Source organism: Haliotis rubra, unplaced genomic scaffold, assembly GCF_003918875.1.
Source record: "Haliotis rubra isolate DU_JTF1 unplaced genomic scaffold, ASM391887v1 Scf1863, whole genome shotgun sequence".
Classification (NCBI taxonomy): domain Eukaryota; kingdom Metazoa; phylum Mollusca; class Gastropoda; order Lepetellida; family Haliotidae; genus Haliotis; species Haliotis rubra.
Genome location: NW_025765851.1, coordinates 62,837 through 78,091, shown reverse-complemented (window position 1 = coordinate 78,091; position 15,255 = coordinate 62,837). Strand labels below are relative to the sequence as shown.

At 38.6% G+C, this 15,255-nt stretch overlaps 1 long non-coding RNA gene across 1 annotated transcript; it reads right to left on the bottom strand.

Annotated features, from left to right (window-relative positions):
- Nucleotides 1–1,197: 1,197 nt before the first annotated feature.
- Nucleotides 1,198–2,111, bottom strand: LOC124273976. The gene is made up of 3 exons (XR_006897802.1): nt 2,054–2,111; nt 1,690–1,818; nt 1,198–1,226 (listed from the first exon to the last, which is right to left on the bottom strand). It is a non-coding gene; the product is annotated as an uncharacterized LOC124273976 (long non-coding RNA).
- Nucleotides 2,112–15,255: the final 13,144 nt, after the last annotated feature.

Here is a 15,255-nt window from a genome sequence, read left to right as displayed (position 1 = left end):
CATTGCTGGTGTACTTCTTCTGCATGGGTCATGGCATATCCAGACGAATTAGGCTGCGGCAATTACGGTCATTATCGCCCTCTGTCTTCAAGTCTTGCATGACTTCGTACTTTCTCATGAGTGGACTGAAGTGTCTTTTGAAAAACTCAAATGGTATCTGCACCGTTTCAGAGAATTCAATTTCCGCCGTGACTTGGGTCATTTACTGTGTCCAGCAGATTACTCTTTTTTGTTCATGTGCACACTCCCACTTTGCAAATTATGTATGTATGTTTCTAGCTTTGAAGAATGTGCATCGTGTGCTTGGCGCATCAGTGACCAAACTAGAGACCACTACTGCGTTTCTTAAAGATTTTGTGTGAAAAAGAAATATGGGTAAGACTGTATGACAAGAGGTTAACAACTCTCTATGTTCAAGCAGTCAAAATTCCTTTTCATATCAACAGTTCATTAGTTTTGAGGTTGATCCGAATATTGCCTTTCTGTGAAAATCTCAGATGGAGTCATATGAAGTTGTTTGATTTGATTTAAAACAGTGAATGTCTTAGAAACGAAGATATCAAAAAGCGTCATGCAAAGGTGTTTGATAAGGCTATAAACATGCCATGCCTTTGACCAAGAGGTTTATAGTTGACATGTCGAGGACATAGGACACATTAGAAACAAATATTGCTGGGTGCGGCGTAAAACTAAACTCACTCACTCACTCATTAGACATTCCTATTTGTTTTCAGGTCAACAGTCACTTTAGCTTTGCTTGTGTCTCAGACAATCTTTCAAATCGTGGGAATACATTTATACATCCAGTCTACATAATACGTCAGAATACAGGCTAATCAAACAGAAAACAAACATAAAGAAATCTATGGACTCAAAGGAATCAAATGTAATTAATATTGGATAGCATTCTTTTATATCCATTCTAAATTTTGGAATTAATATTCACTTTGAGTTTGTAATATTGGCCCTGTATCACCAGTTACATCTACGCTGGTAATGTTCTTCTCCTTTATTGTCCCTGCGATCCTCATCGTCGTCATCAAACCACGTGACTTTCTGCAGAAAGCATCTATTACCGATTATTTTAAAAGATTTGCACAGTGTGTCTGATTGCAAACACAGCTGGGCACATTCTGCAGATGTCTTGGAGTTACTGTACTTAAAGTCATGCATAAGGATTCCCTTGTCAACGTGGAGAGTGAACTCGGATCCGAATGATGTGCATTCTGAAACAAAGTTTAGAATATCTGCCTGAGCAGTCGTCATGCAATAACACTTTTTGGACGTTAGTTGGATCTTAACCGAAATTATCAAGTGTTATTCTGGGACAAGCCGAGTAGCGACTCGTGCCCCTTTGGAAGGATTTCGTATTACTAAGAACATAATTATAGAAAAAAACGTCAAAACGACTTCACTGAATTATTACCAGCTGTTCACCTTATATTTCCAAATGTATGTTTCTAAACATAAATTAAAAATCACAAATGGAAACTCACTCACTCTTTCGAAACTATGCATAGTGATATCCTAGGAAATAGAGATTGACGTTTATTAATTAGATAAAGCGACAAAACCTTATGTATAACTATGGTAACCCATTTGTTTAATGCAACATGCAAATGTTAATGAATAGTGCTGCCGTACGAGGATCATAAATGTAGGAAGGTCATTGTTATTGCGTTGATTTACCTGTTAGTCTTCTGCACTCAACGCTAGTCTCATCCATGTCGTATCCGATGGAACATATGCAGACACCACCAGAGCAAGTCCGTCCAGGAGGAACAGCACAGTCGATATCCGTTACACATGTACCGTTATCTGCAAAACACAGAAGTAGATTACAGGTAAAGCACTCCTGAAATTGTTTTTAGGTTCTAAGAATAGAAATCTTCCATATATTTTTCACATTTACAGCGTACGTTCCAATTTCTAATACCCTAAGATCCTATTGGCAGCGTCCAAAAACTGTTGTAACGAAACATAATTACCGCGTTGGTGATATATTATTGCTGCTTCCGCCACACTACTGAACACTACTCTGACACATACATACATGGAGCAGTTGTCATTGTGGCAGCTGAAGTTGAGGTTGGAGCTGATGTAGTCGGTTCGGTAGATGTTGAAGCTGACATGTGAGTTGTTGTCGTGGTAGTGGTTACCGCAGTCGCTGTGAATGTTGGAATTGGAGCTGTCGTCGTGGTAGTAGTCACTTCGAGTGTAGTTGGAGGTGCGGTAGATGTGATTGCCGCAGTCGCTGTGAATGTTGAAATCGGAGCTGTTGTCGTGGAAGTAGTCACTTCAAGTGTAGTTGGAGGTGCGGCAGATGTGGTTGCTGCAGTGGTTGTGGTTGTTGCGGTCTTTGGTGTCATTCTCGCGTCAGTAGTTTGAGGTATGAACGCAGCAACACGTACACATATATGTCCTTTAGCTGTGTTGACGGGGATGCACATGTCATTGGTACTGCATGGCTGATTGTCACATGGATGACCCTACAAATATCCAAATACACTGTATATGGATTACTTTAAATTGAAGAATAGTAAATAATATCTCAGCCCAGGGTTCTGGGTCAATAGTGTTCTCATGTGAAACTCATTATGTATGACGCCCCAGTGACCTTAAAGAGAATGGGAAAAATCCTTAACAATTACCAATGTAAATACTTAGGTTTAATCAAATATGACACAATTTTATTTACTTATTGATGTTTCTTAAGCCCTCGTGTTCATCGTCATCTCTATCGTCATTGCGACCTTGCGTGATAGCAGTTTTCTTACCCTTCTTCCTTTAATTGCCCTAAATGTTTTGTGGAACTTCTTAGAAATGGGTATGGTAATTAGTTATAACTGCTGAGATGTAACTTTGCCATCAATTTGTTTTAACTACTTCACAGAACATGGTTTGTTTTGAAACATGAACAAAAGGAATATAATCAATATTCTCGTTGTTTAATCCATAACAAAGACTTTTCCTTTATAATTGGTATCAATTACAGCAATTCAACAATGCAAACATAAAGTTTTTATCACATGTATCAGGAACGCGTTATTGATTTATTGATATGTCCCAATACAGAAAACGAGATCGAAAAGTCGGGTGAGAAGCAACGCAGTTGGACTGAGATCACCTTAACGAAACATTCAAACATCCAAACATTAGCATTTAGATTTTGTATATAATGTATAACAAATGTCATTGTAACCGAAAAGGAGGTATCTGATAAGACCTTACCAGCAAACAAATCTAGCGGACCTGATGGCATTAACATGAGAGTGTTCAAACGAATTTGTACATCTATAGCTGAACCTCTTTGTTTGTTGTATAATATATCACTGAGTGACTGTATTTCCTACATTGTAAAAAACGGGTAATGTTACTCCTATTTTGAAAGAAGGAAATGCATCCCTCCCAACTAATTACAGACCTATTAGTTTAATATTACCTATCCTTTGGAAAATCCTTGAAAGAATAATGGTAAAGCATGTGCACGACCATTTCCATGATCATAACATTTTAAGTAAATTCCAGTCAGGTTTTACTGCTAGTCATTCTACTACATCTCAACATAGACATTTATCATAACATATGCTCAGTCCTAGATAATCACCACCTTTACTGTATGCTGTTTTGTGATATTTCAAAAGCTTTTTACAGGGCATGGCATAAAGGTTTATTGCACAAATTAGAAAATGATGGTGTTCGTGGAAACGCACTTAGTTGGTTAACTAACTATCTATCTGGTCCCGGTTGTTCAATACTCGGTTATCTTAACCGCCGGTTAACTCCTAACGGCCGGTTAAATCCTTAACCGGCCGTTAGGTAACCGAACGTTAAATATGCGTTGTTCAAAACATGGTTAGTCATGCCGTTAGCTAACGTCGCCGTCAAAGTTTAACAGTGTGGTTAACGTCACTGGTTAGCTTCCATATATCCAATAGTTCCGTTTTCTGTTTACTTCCGGTTTACCAAAAATGGAAACGCATACTGTCGCCTGCACCCCAAGGAAAAAGTGAAGTCGAAATTTCTCTGCTGACGAAAAGAATGTAATCCAGTCAATGGTTGAGGCCAACTCTATAGTTTATCATAGGCATGCGAATGTCGTAGCGTTACGAACGTTTTGTATTAGAACACAAGGTTACAGCCGTTTGCATAATTTTTATTTCAAAGACATATGATTCCAGCTCTGTGTGGGACTTACTTCAATTCCAGCAACAGAAAAAAACATTTTAATGAAAAACTATAACACAGCTATAGATAAAATATGGTGAATCCATGAAAATAATATTAATATTAGAAGCATGTTGTCAGTGGATAGAAAATGTATAAATATTACACACAGAGTTACGCTTAGACGGCTACAGTCTTAATGAATCTTTGAATTCCCACAAGACCCATCGCTCACTTTTCACTCCTTAAATTGTCATGACTGTATGGCCAAGTCGTGAAGATGCTATCAATATGATTTATTAATTATTTGCCAAGTCTGTCAAAAAGTGTAATCTATGAACGCACATTGCCAAATCTTGTAACATCAAACAATATACATGTTGTGTAATTAATACCATAGCTTTTATCTGAAATATGCATTCAATACCAATAGAAACTTAATATGTTACTAGCACCACGTGCAATTAATCAAACTGTAATCGTACTATAGGCCCCAGGGCCAACACTGCTGAATAAAATCGATCTATTATCCGACCTTACTTTTGACAAGAATCTCATGAATAATACTGTGCAAAATCGTCATTATCTGAACGCCTTCACAGACGCATATTCCGGAAAGATGTCTTGAAAAACATGAAACTGCGTCTAATTTATAGATGAACATAATTTCCTCGATACTCATTAATCAGATGAACCTTCATTTAGTTCAATTCACAAGTGACTGCAGAAAATGCATAATTCTTGTTAATGACTTCACGGTCGGAAAACATATATTATATTTCATAAGTGTATTATAGAACGCTGCAACGATTCGGCAGAGAAATACCATTGTGCCATAGTATTCCTTATATGAACCTATCAGTGTATAACATTAGCATTCAGATATTGTTATAAAATAAGTTAAAAATTCCAAACATTATCGTGTAATATGACAAGAGATAGTGTTGTGTTCGCTGTGACCAAAAGGTTTCGATATTCAAATATAACATTTAATCAAAGTGACTACGAAGTAGGCCTGCATATCACTCACAACAGAAATAGATACATAATAATGTTATGTTTATTTTCCTACACATCAGTTGCGAGAGCAATGTTTATGCTAACTAAGTTTTCATCAATTAATACAGCATTTTTAAAAGATGATTTGCTTCAATTAAAACATCGAAGAATGAAAAAGAAATTAGGCCCATTGCTGAAATGATTAGTAAAAATATAATTAAAATCCATCTATGGGAAGGGATGCCAGACGGACATATTAAAACAAAATCGGATAATTACTTGGAGTATAGACTTTCAAAAATAGCATATTAATTAACAATGATATCAGTTTTTAATAAAATCACTAATAATTCTGAAATGTTGCCGATAAGCCTGGAATCGTGTTCAGATGTTTTCCTAAATACACTCACACGAACGCCCAAGTGCACTTTGCGCCCTATTGGATAGTGTTTACAAAATCACGTTTCGAGAAGGCCGGTATTGAAACGCCAGTAACATCACTTGTATTTCATATTCACGAATCACTGCATTCTAAGGCTGGGACGGGTACTCGGGTACTCGAATCCGGGTCGGGTACAGCTGGAATCGAGTCCTATTTCTAGGAATCGAGTATCCGGAAAGGCAGAGAGCTCTGTAATGACAAGGACAGACAATAGCTTGTCTTTTCATTTTTGACGTAACACACATTTACATCATTGAGTGAGTGAGTGAGTGAGTTTAGTTTTACGCCACACTCAGCAATATTCCAGCTATATGGCGGCGGTCTGTAAATAATCGAGTCTGGACGAGACAATCCAGTGATCAACAACATGAGCATCGATGTGCGCAATTGGGAACCGATGACATATGTCAACCAAGTCAGCGAGCCTGACCACCCGATCCCTTTAGTCGCCTCATACGACAAGCATGGGTTACTGACGATCCATATTCTAACCCGGAAATTCACGGGTTTGTACATCATTGGTATTGTCCAATTAATGGAGAATAGTTTTAATGACTGTAATATTATCTGTGCATGAGCAGTGAGTAGTTAAGTTACAGTAGCAGTCGGAACAAAACGTTCGTTGTTATAACGAGGAGTGTAAGTAATGGTGTTACTCTCTATATTGGTTAAACAGACGTAAATTAAATAGCTTGGGGTCAGTTTTAATGTCTTATTACCAACTGTTCAAGTTTTCTACTATAATCTCTGTCAAATCGTGATTGAATATTCAGAAAGTTGACTCGAATGTATTTCTTACATTTCCGGGGACTCGATTCCGATTCGGGTACGAACATGCGGGTACTCGATTCCATTGTTTCCTCCTGAGAGGGTATGTAAGTCCCAAAACTTCAAAAGTAGAATTTTCACATACCAAGTTTTTAAACGTAGTATTTTCGTTCATTTAGATTTTGGCTAAATTATCCTACAATCACCAGCGGTTGAAGGGATTAGAATCTAAGGGTCCATGCAGGTAGGTCTTAAGTCCCCATGGACCCTAGTATGGTGTTTCACTTTCAATCTATAGCCCATTTTATATTGTGATGTCCCCTGTGGTTAAAATGTTTTAGAATTACTAGTTTTATCTGTATATGTGATATTCTAGGTTTTACTGCCCTTCGTTGGCAGTTTTTAACATATTTTTCACTTCAATATCAAATGTTCTCGATATGGCTGAAATATTGCCGATGTGACGTTAAATATTAACTCACTCACTCACTCATTGTTTGAAATTCCTCATAATTTTAGAATCAATTACAACTGAACCAATACCAAGTGTCTAGATAAAGTGACTTTAAACACTGTGTGCTCGAAAGACATTTTGAAATGTAAACAAAGAAAATTTCAGACTTTACACTGTGTAGCATTTTCTCAAATTTTTCAGACACCCATTTGCATTGAAAGAGCATAGTAGCAAGAAATAGGAAATTAAAAATAGATACAATACAGGAATGTGATGTGTTTACACGAAACTGTCAAGTTTCTGTGCTGCGTGACGCCATGACTGACGCAAAATCACGCAGAACGACAACGGTAATAATCGGCATTTCTGGCTTCTTCTCTATCTTAAAATGGGGTGTATTTGGCAATTTCTCTGAGGTGAAGGTCGGTAGAATAAGAGTATACACAATCACCATATCCCGCCGATTACACTTTCAGTATCATAATGTAATCGTTCGGATATTTTTTCATGAAACTAATTTAATTATCTACATTTAGCCTTGTTCAATATCATATCATACGTGGGTATAGGGTGTACGTGTTATATTCTTTGAAAGTGTTTGTTTGAATAATATTTACAGAAGAAATTCACACATTTAGTGTAGTAAAGCATATATAAACCTTTCCAAAAGTGTTAAAAGATGAAACGTAGGCATCATGTACTTGTACAACATGTATTTTAGTTCCTATGATGTGCATAGATACAGTTTCGTATGTAACTCTTCGTCAGAATAATTTCCAATATCGAAGTCCAGTCCACGATACACCCTATCCTTTCTTTGCTGAACTGGCATCGTGAAAGCAGTGTTAGCCATGAACGCCATTTGCGAGTTAACCACACTGTTAAAAACTTGGCGGCTGTCCTTAGGTGTGTTAACTTAACGTCACGTTAACATCCTGTTAAAAGTTAACAGAGTTTTGAACAACAAGATAACCCTCTGTTATTAGGTAACAGTCGGTTAAATGTACTTAACGGCTGGTTAAAAGATAACCGAGTTTTGAACAACCGGGCCCTGATAGACGACAGTGTGTCTCTGTTAATGGAACATTATGAAAAACTAAATGTTACTGCAGGGGTTCCTCAAGGATCTGCCCTTGGTTAATTTGTGTTCCTTGTATATATCAATGATTTCCCTGGAAATTTACAAAATATCACAATAATGTTGGCCGATGACACATCAATCGGTGTTGCGGGAAAATATGTAAAATCCATAGAAGCAACTCTAAACTATGATTTAGCCCAATTGAATAAATGGGCAGAAAAGTGGTGTGGTGTGTTCTAACGGTATATCTAGCATACTTTAAGACATAGAGGGGATGGTGGTGGTTCTAACGGTTATATCTCAAATACATGTAGAGGCGGGAGGCCTAACGGGTATGAACAACAATAAAAACTTTCATGCATTTATGACCCACATTTTCGAACCTTTTATCAGTCTCTAAAAGGGAGCTGTCAATAGATTTAAATGAGCTTCTTCCTTCAACCCTGGAAACCTTTTAATATGGTTGATTAATCCTTTGTCATTTATCAAAAAAAGTAGTGAGGTTGTGCTTTATTGTTATAGATTTCTAAAATATATGGACACTATTGGGACGTTGGTAACTGTCATCAGACATTATTTGACGACATTTCTCATGGTTTGAATATAGCCGACTTTATAGAAGATAAATATCAGTTTACAACACAACTTCCTAAATCTTGGTATTTTCGAAATCAGTGAAGGGATATGCCGATATTTAGCTCGTTAACCTAGCATATTATGGTCACGAATATAATTTTCTATTTATTAACGAAGTCTTTAATTGCGGAAATTACGCGATAATCTACTTTCCAACAAAGGCAGGCTCCCCGTCATCGTTGTATTTAGAAGGCGGCTTCTTAGAAGCAACGTGACGTCATAATATTGTTCATGGTGTCATGTCACCATGACAAAGTGATATTTTACCCGGTGCATATCGCATGAAAACATATTATCCCCGATAAATTTGCCCTCGTATGTTATAAGCATTGTTATTATCATTCTTTGAGGTTAATGCCACCCGTTGAATTCTTTGTTGTATTTTGAGCGGTGAAACTAAATAAATGATTTCTTTGGTCTACCCATAACATTAAGGTGTCAGCTTCCACTGTATACCTTACAGAAAAAAGTGTTGACTTTACTTTGATAACGAGCACATCTGATCGATTCCTTGAAGCAAATGATGCAATTCAATATCATTTCTACATTTTATTTTAAATGCATCAATCAAATACAACAAATGAGGAGACAGATTGACTGCTATGTGGCAAGGAATAACCAGGCGCCAGCGATTTATGATATCCTTAGCAAATGTAACTTAAAATTCCCTCTCATAAAAATACAATAATATGTAGTAATATGATGAAGAAATTAATACGAAGCAGGTTAAACTATGACAACGCAATATATGAATGTATGATCGAAACATAAATCATAATAAATCACATATGATTAAAACATTAAATTAACTTCAAATATGTTATTGCGTCAACATTGAAAATAATTCGAAAATGAAGAAAAAGAAACGTACATTTCAAAGTGTAAACAAATAATATCCTGTTATTTTGGGATATGCTATGAAGAACTTCAAAATGTAATAGAAATAAAATAAAATTATTGAAAGCTATTGCTCGTAAAATATGTCCTTGCGTCAACATCGAAAATAACTCCATAATGAAAAACAATTAACTTTAATTTCGAAACATACACAAATAATCTCTGGCTTTTTAAGACGTGTCACGAATAATTTCACAGCTGGTAGAATTAACATGAAATTATAGAAACCATATCCTAACAAAAACTTGAAAATTAGTAATGACAATGAGTTTGTCACAAACATAAAGCTATTACCCCGCTACATGTCGATATCTGAATGTAGCAATTATCCTCTGTCTGACCCTGAAAATTATGTAAACGTTACCGAAACTGTCATCTGATGCCTTGATACAAAATGCGAACAAATTCCATCCATTAGGTTTGGAGATATCCAAGAATACTCGCTGTGACCTTGAAAATAATCCGAAGGTAACTGAATTCGACTGGCGTTAGACGATACTCCCAACGCATCTTGGTACTACCTTTAAGCAAAACATATTAATTATGTCTTGTATTTTCGCACTAAAAAGTTAGACATGTGCAAAACACTTTTCACTGTGAACTTAAAATGAGCACAAGTTTCCCAATCAACTGGTGTTGGGGGAATCCCGCCAATACACCTTGATATAAAATTGGATCAAAATCTATTAATACATTCCTGAGTTCGCGGCTACCAAGCTTGGCATGTGCAAAACAGTTACACCTTCGCTGTGACCTTTAAAATGACCTCAAGGTCACAAAATTCAAGTGGTGTCGGTAAATCTCCAATCTCCAGTCAATAAACCTTGGTACCAAATTTGAACAAAATCCATCATTTCTTTCTCGAGTTCTTTCAGTAAACAGAATGGGGAGTCATTTGAACAAGCGATTGTAGTTTCCAATTGCTTTTTTGTGCAGTTTTATATTTAAGTTTGATTCTAGCCGACTTCTACCAATCTCAAACATAGCATATTTTGTTTCCTGAAGTTTGTGATGCATTTTATTGCAGATTTTACGTTTTTTGGGAGTACCAAGCCAAGATACAAAGTCTCACAAAATGGGGATCGTGAGGCTGCAACACAGCAAAACCAATTTGCTTGAGGCTGACAGATAATATGTAGAAAAATAAAACATAAAAACAGCTGCATTTGTATCATATTCTAGGTGAGACTGACTACTATTTGAACGCCCCTCGTAGTTATACCCGTTAGAACACCCACCCACCTCTCCGACTCTACATGCATGCAAGTGTGTTAGATATACCCGTTAGAAACCCATCCCCACTTTATATGTATACATATCAAAACCTCAAAAGATATTTGCGAAAAGACATGATACAGAGGACAGTTTATATCGATTATATATCAGGACGAATATCATTTTCGTCATTTAGCTAAGATTTGTCAATTCATTCTTGGGTTATCGCGCTAACAATCTTTATATTGGCAAAACCCTCAGATTTTTGCTGTGACCTTGAAACTCATCTCAAGGTCACTCCATTTCACTTGTGTCGGTGAATCTCGCCAATATACCTTGGTACCAAATTTGAACAAAATCCATCATTTCTTTCTTGAGTTATAGCCCTAACAAGCTTATTTGATGTATGACATGCAACGAAAAACAAACACCCGCGTATTTACGAGTGATTAAAACTTTTATTACAATTTACGTAAATATTTATTACATTTTACCGCAACGAAAATTATTACAATTTACGTCAATCTTTATTACAATTTGCGTTTTTATTACAATTTACGTCAAGTTTATTCCAATTTGCTGCAAGTATTACAATTTGCGTTTTTATTACAATTTACGTCGTAACACGGCGTAGGACATCAGAAATGGCCTTCATACATTGTACCCTTGTGGGGAATCGGACCCGGGTCTTCAGCCTAACGAGTGAGTAGTATGGTGACCGCACATTTCCGAGGTGACGTAACGTGACGCAACCTCGAAAATATGCGGCCACACTGACGTCATACACGTATGACGTCACGACGATAAGTCTCGTGACGTCACGACCTACAAACGAAGGTCGTGACGTCACTTGATGGTGACGCAACCTCGAAAACATGCGGCCACACTGACGTCATACACGTATGACGTCACAACGATAGGTCTTGTGACGTCACGACCTATAAACGAAGGTGGTGACGTCACTTGATGGTGACGCAACCTCGAAAATATACTGCCACACTGACGTCACGACCTACAACGACGGTATTGACGTCACGTGGTCATTGAACCGTCACAAATAAGGGAATGGTCATCTAGTACGTGTTCGTGCATGTACGTGTGTGTGTGTGTGTGTGTGTGCGCGTGCGCATGTGTCACCTACTAATGACGTCACACAAACAAAAATGGAGACCATAAGAATCCGTCCGTCAAGCTAAATTCTCAATTGCTCTCAGACGCGTTTTTACCTCATAAATGCACCATTAGCGTGCCAATAATATTTGAGTTTTTTGAAGGAGGCTAGGGAATCTCGTGCTGTCTATGTAAAACTCTCTACAATACTAGACCGCAAGAAACACCTAGACACTCTTAATCACACGACCACCCCGTCTGTGTAAAGCTCTCTACAATACAAGACGGTAAGACGGTGATATTCTACATGAAACAAAATGTGAGGTAGAAAACGGCAAGGCAGCAAGAGTGGTACCGAGTGTTACGTTCTTTACCTCGTATTGTAAACCCAAAGCGGGAACGAATAATAATTTTGAAGGAGGTCTGTAAATGTCGTACTGCCAATGTAAAACTCTCTACAATACTAGGCAGCAAAACAAATGTAACAAGACACTCAAAAATAACACACCCTCCAGTTTATGTAAAGCTCTCTACAATACAACACGGGAAGGCGGTTATATTCTACCAAATACGACAAAGAAGATATTGAGTCGGGCTGTCTATGTAAAGCTCTCTACAATACTAGACCGCGCGAGCACCGTATCCTTCGTTGTTTAAACCACCCCAAAATATACCCACGAGGTAGACAACGTCAACACTTTCATATAAAACACAACAGAGACTAGTAAAAAACAACATTTCACAAATTTTATTCGTAAATATGCACATCTACATTTCTACCCACAAATCAACTCAGTTTACAAAACAGTTTTCATGTCAGTATCAAACCTGACGTGATTTTGAGAAATGCGCACGACGGGCTGAACCTGTTGTGTTCAAAGTCTATATCGTCTTCTGCACACCATTTCCATAGTCTTAATCCACACCATGCACACACGACCTTGTCCGCCACGCCCGTATAAAAGAATCCTCTCCGGGCTAGCTGTCTTCCCTTTTGAACCATTTGTTCTGGCCAGTCCTGGAAAGAAACCATCCTGGCGTAGCCGCTGAGCATTGCTTCGTAACAGTAATTCTGGCTTAAATCCGTCAGTAGCCTCCTAGGTTCCCCCATGTGTCTCCGCGTGTACCCGCAACTGTCTATCACCGTTTCTCCTCCATTCTCCCTGGTGTGTAACGGCAATTTTGAATCCACATTATCATCGCTGAAACGTTGGATACCATATTTCCCGTCCACCGACAAGGTGTCTTCGTTTCCAGGGTCCATTGATGGCGATACTTCTCCCCTTCTTATTAAAGAAAAGTTTACATCTTTCTCCATCGCTCTGGTCATTATACGAATCGGGAACGTAGCAGCAGGACATCGTTATACGGAGCACTCAAAATATACAACCTCGCTCTCGGGCAGACGGCTTCCAACTAGCTACTGCGTGCTGGGGTGTGTGATACTCTCGACACCATCAGCGGTTACGTGCGAAAAGAATAGGGGGGCGTGACCTAAGGGCGCATCGTCCTGCCATTGGACGGTAAGGGGTCAAATACCGGTCCTGGACATAATTATACCTATTACATCAAACACTGTCGTTATCGCTGTGAGTACCTTACAGCGTAAGCGCTAAAAGTCAGGCTTAACACCTCCTTGTATGGTTGCCTAGTAAGACCGGTTTTGCGACGAGATGACGGCGTGGGAAAAAAAATTGACAACATTCCTACAGCTCTATCAATAACCTAATTTTTCCCTCGTCAAAATCCATAGCTCTTAAAGTTCTCGAGTATATCCTTTTTGGCACTATCATACCATCTGAAAACCATGGAATCGTTTGCAAGCGTATTACTTTTACTGAAGTGACTAACTATATCGTCTTTAGAAATACCTCGAGATCGCCGGCAACCGAAATATAAACAATGGTGACCGCAAGCTACTGACGACAGACTTTGCACACGAACTCTGTCGTTTGAATAATGCAAACGACCGTATTTTGTCACAAAATCGTGAAATTCTGGCCATATTCGCGTGTAATCTATACCGTACGAGTCGTGCATGTGTAATCTACCGGGTGCCTCTACGCTTAAAGCGAGCCAGTGACTTCCCGGTTTGCTTTTTCTGTCCGTGTTGCAAATAAACAGTATAGGATATTTCAGTCTCTTCATCCCGACTATTTTATTACCACACACCTCTTCCAAAGTATCTCTGCTACTTATACCGCCATAGTTGTTTTTAAGGAAAGGCTCATTACGACCAAACCATTCCAAATCTCGACCGTACAACATTTTAGAAGGATATGTAACTCGTCCCTCGTCTACGTCAGTGTATAGCGGCATTTCTAAAGTGGTCAAATTCTATTACGCTGTCCAGCTCTCTATAACACACTAACGTCAGAGCTCGGGGGCGTTGGCTGCGAAAATTTCAATTCTATGCCGACCTTACCAGAGCTCTTCGGAAACACGTGTGACATGTCAGCACCTAAATCGTGCGTTAAATCGAACACAAACAATGTAGTGCCGTCTAAAAACTCTTTGAGAGTTACTGTGTGCGTGGAATTTCTCCCCAAACCCCCTGTATTTCTAAACAGCTCTAGGTATGTCTGATACATCCGTGTAGAGTCGGGTTCGAAATTGACGGTATGGCATCTTTTGCCTACCTCCTGACCGTTTACTTTAACGGCTATTTGCGCCAATCCAGAAGGCTGGAAATTAAAAGGATTTTTGTTCGAAACCCCCGCAAAGGATTCGTTGTCAACGAGACCGAGTACTATTCTTTTAGGAATGTGACCCATTATTAAATGTTCGGAATTATATTCTCTCAGGCCTTGGGGAATGTCGTGTGCCGTAGTTTTCACCTGGGCTATGGGATATTTCACGGTACTTCCACGCGTCAAACCTCTAATATGGCTGTCTCTAATAGCTGGTGCTACGTTTACTTGTCTGACATGAAATTCGGCTGAGAGTATATGGCAAGCATAACCGGGTATGCGAGTACCGGCCTCGTCCGTAGTGGAGTGTAACATATAGAAGTTATTTGGGCTACGTATCAATTCGATTTTTAAAGGTACCCCGTCTATGAGGTATCTATGCTGCATGAACAAATCAGAGTGTAATTTTCCAACGAGTTCTAAGGGCCTACTGGGCACACATTTTTGCCGTCGTTTCGCGAATGCGGGGTTGGAATCTTCATTGCCTAGAGAAAAGTTATTAAAACACCCTGCCTTATCTTTACTGAAATTCTGTGCTACCAAATTGTTGTCTATTTGCGATTTATCGCAGCTTAGTAGTGTTTCTATGTACGCTCTGTACGGGTATGTACCCAAACTGTCTGTTAATTCTAGTTGATTAGAGCCCGCTATTACTCTCACCTCCCGCAATAGAGAATGTAGAGTATTTGTCACGGGGGCGCACACGTCTCTACATCTAGTCACCGTCTCCCCATCAGTGCTCATCACATTGTCAGCGACTGTAGCACGACCATCCGTCGTCTTAAATTCGCATACA